The sequence below is a fragment of the Cynara cardunculus genome, assembly GCF_001531365.2.
Source record: "Cynara cardunculus var. scolymus isolate 2C chromosome LG 12, CcrdV1, whole genome shotgun sequence".
Taxonomy (NCBI): Eukaryota; Viridiplantae; Streptophyta; class Magnoliopsida; order Asterales; family Asteraceae; genus Cynara; species Cynara cardunculus.
The window spans coordinates 34992265-34996317 of record NC_037539.1 but is presented as its reverse complement, the minus strand read 5'-3'; positions in this window follow the sequence as shown (position 1 = coordinate 34996317).

Genomic DNA, 4053 nt, shown 5'->3' with positions numbered 1-4053 from the left:
AATTTTTATGATATCTTCAAACATATATTTTATTTAAAAATAAAAACATCATTGCTTTTCTCAAAATCACATAAAGTCATATTATAATATCGACTGAGATAAAGAATAAAATGAAATATTAAAATCACGATTTATCTCGCTGCATTACGCGAGTACGCTTCTAGTATATATATATATATATATATATATATATATATATATATATTAATATTAATATTAGTATTAGAATTATGAATTTTGTTTTGGGTAGGAATCATGGAAGGAATCAAGCCACGTGTACCATGGTGGTGCAAAAAGAAGTGTTTTCCTGCTTCTGCAGCAATGTTTGTGGGCAATTCGCTATAAAATCTTCTGAGCTATACTAGATTTGACTCCATCAATCTCTACCGTCCGATTCCATCTAACGGCCAATGATGCACAGAATATGCCCATTCCGCGGTCACACTTGTACCAGATACAATGGTAGTCCTTTCAGACAGTTGTCAACTATCTTCACTGCTATACTTTCACCACTACCCGACACGTGTGACTTGAGATCGGTTTAGCCGGGGCCGCGTGTATCCGCCGACGTTCTTCTTTGCGTTTTGGCATCCTTCGATATTGATGTCTTTTTAATTAACTTTTATTTTTTGATTTATTTAGTTGTTCAAATTAAGTCCTTATAAAATATTATATTATGTTAATCTCGTAATTTTTTTAATTTTCTTTTGAAACCTTTAAAATTCATTAGAGTAATACAAAATATAACCTCACTGTTTCGTCCTTAATCATTAATGACATAGATTTCTATGAACCATAGTACTAGCTTGATTTCTGTTGGTCTATAAATTTATATAGTTTAACACAAATACATCGGTTAACAAAAGATCTCACACACACACATATATATATATAACCAAAAGTTATTTTGAAAATTGGTAAATATTTCAGAAGTAAAAAAGTGATTATACCCTTTCATATAGTCAAGATTGGATTTGACTAGTCAATAATTGCGGCATTGACTAGTCAAAAATTATGGCTAAGTGAAAAATAAAGGGGGTAGTTTCGTAAATTGTATAAATTGGTGACAAACAGATTCATATTTGAACCTATGTGATTCACATATGAACTATATGTTCATATGTGAACCCGTGTAATTCACATATGAACTATTTTAATTAATTCATATATAAACTCGTATAATTCATAATATGAACTATTTTAACTGATTCACATATGAACTTTGTGATTCATATATGAACTAATTAATTGATTCGCATATGAACATGTATGATTCACATATGAACTTGTATTGGTTTATATATAAATCAGTTAAATAGTTCACATATGAAGATATAGTTTATATGTGAATCACATGGGTTCACATATGAATCCGTTTGTCTCCTATTTGTAAAAGTTACAAAACTACCATCCAACATACTCATGCGAGGAATTATTCAGTGCTTCAATAAAAGCCGCAAATATTGACCAGATGAAGGGCTAGGATCACTTTTTTACTTCTAAAATATTTACCACTTCTCAAATGAACATTTCCATATCTATACACTTAATAAATAAGTAACTTTGGGGACACGTGTCATGTTTCTGTGCGGCGGTTATTGATATTTCCTGCCTAAACATGTATGTAGACACAATTTACATTACTGGTTCAAATGGGTCTATTTAATTAACATCTGTCCCTGTAAACATAATTGATTATAAGTCTGATATCTACAGACTTTTCCTGACTTGTTCAACCTTACCACCAGGAGACCCCGTGTTTAGAAGAAAATCGTTATTCACTGAAGCAGCAGCAGGAGATGGAAAACTTGGCACATTTTGTACTGCCACAAATGGAAATGCCAAGAGATTAATTACAGCATTGACTGTATCTCTAATTCTATTTTCCCCAGTTAAAGTCGAGAGTTATTTCCCAGCCTAAAACATAACTCTGAATTCTTGTGCTTTAGAGTTAAAGTTCAGATTTTCTTTGTAGGCCTGAGGACAAGTCTGAACTGCTTTTATTCGGTCAAAATTCAGAGTAGTCTTCCAGACTTGTAAGACATACAAGTATCAAAGTCTGGGAAAATTAGAGTTATAAGTCTAAATTTAACTCTGAAGTGGCCTCCAGACTTACAACATAATTGTGGGAAAATTCAGAGTTGTAAGTCTGAATTTAACACTGAATTTAACTTTGAAGTGGTCATCCAAAACGGGTTTAAAATTTCAAATTCGGATTTTTGAAGCATTTTTCACAAAGCCATATTACCCATAAAAAAATTACAAGCTAACATGGCAGCTCGACCCCAGCCAGGGGTTGCCGCCCCTTGGACCCTGCCACCGAGGGCGCTGCCCCCGAACCCTTGTCGTTTAGGGGCTTCGCCCCTAAATCAAAATAAACTCAAAAAAGTGTGCACTTCGCATCTTCCTTACTTGTTCGATATTTGTCATGATTACATTGGTCAACAAATTAATCCCATTACACTTAAATGACATTAGTGATAAAATCAGCAACATGAAGTCATCAGATATTGGTTATTTCTCAGACTTACAACATAACTATGACTGTTCCAGACATAGTTCCATAGTTTATTCTCAGACTTAGAATACTACTCTGAACTCCTCTTCAGAGTTGAAGTTCAGAGTTACCTTTCTGAGTTATAAGAATTCGGAATTCTTGTGACTCAGAGTTATGCTCATAGATATTTTCTAGACTTAGAAGACAACTCTGAATTTCTCTTATTAAAAGTTAAGTCCAGAGTTATTTTCCAACCTAACAATAGAATTCTGAATTCTTGTACTTCAGAGTTAATGTTCAGAGTTTTCTTTTAGACCTGAGGAAAAGACTCAACTCATTTTCTTCATTTAAAATACCCCGTGTAATACATGGGTTCGAACCTAGTATATATATATATGTGTGTGTGTGTGTGTGTGTGTGTGTATCTGTGTGTGTGGAAATATTCATTTGAGAAGTGGTATAAGTTGTATACTCGCGTAATATCATACGTATATTATGATTAGGATGTCAAGAACTGGAAGCCGCAATCTTGCTTTGTGCTATTACCCATCCATCTCAATGTAATTTTTATAGCTTTCTATGGTTTTATATTACAAATCGGCCTATAAGAAACTAAAATTCTAGTCGTGTATCAACACAATGTTGCAAAAATATAAAACTCGAATCAGTGTAAGAAAGAAGTTATATGATATTTTTCAGAACGATATCATGCAAAGTAGGCTGTGCAAAAATATGAATTGCAGTCATATTTCCGTCTTCCGTCGTCTCATTCACATGTAATTTTGTTTCTGAATTTTCAATTTTGATTCATCTATTTTAAAGGTTGTTCTAATTACGAAAATAAGTTTAATATTATTTTTAAGGAAAGTTGTCAATTTCATTTTCTATTATTTCATCACAACATCATCCATCATTGCATATGTTATGTGGTTGATAAATGCTCAAATGAATCAAATTTCAATACGTTTTAAACCTCTTGTATTCTTCTTCTTATGAAGAAGCACGTGTTAACTTTTATACATACAAGAAAAAAATAATTTTTATTTATTATCTTAAAATAAGATTTTAAAATTTCCGAAGGATTACTATCTGTCAAAAAAAAATTAAAATCCTTTTTTTAGATTTTTTCAAAAAAATAATAATAAATAATTAATTACATTAAATTATCGATGGATTATTGACGTAATTTAATTTTTTAAAAAAATTGACCAAAATCCACCGATAATTTTAACGTAATTAGAGTTAATTAATTTTTAAAAATTTTAATTTTTTATGTCCGTCGGAAATCTTATTGAAATAATTTTTTTCCTTTCAATTATTCAGGGGAGGATTTGTGGTGGATTACCGATGGAAGTCAACGGAAGTTGATTTTTTTAATTCCGCCGGTAATTTTTCAACGGAATTGTCCACTGGAAATAATCAGTTTTCTAATACTATACATATCTTAGTTAATTATTAGTTTTCCAAAAAAAAATATTAAACTAAATATTAAATTAAAATATATATTAGTGTTTATTATTTATGAAACAAAAGAAACATATAATTTTAACTTTTAT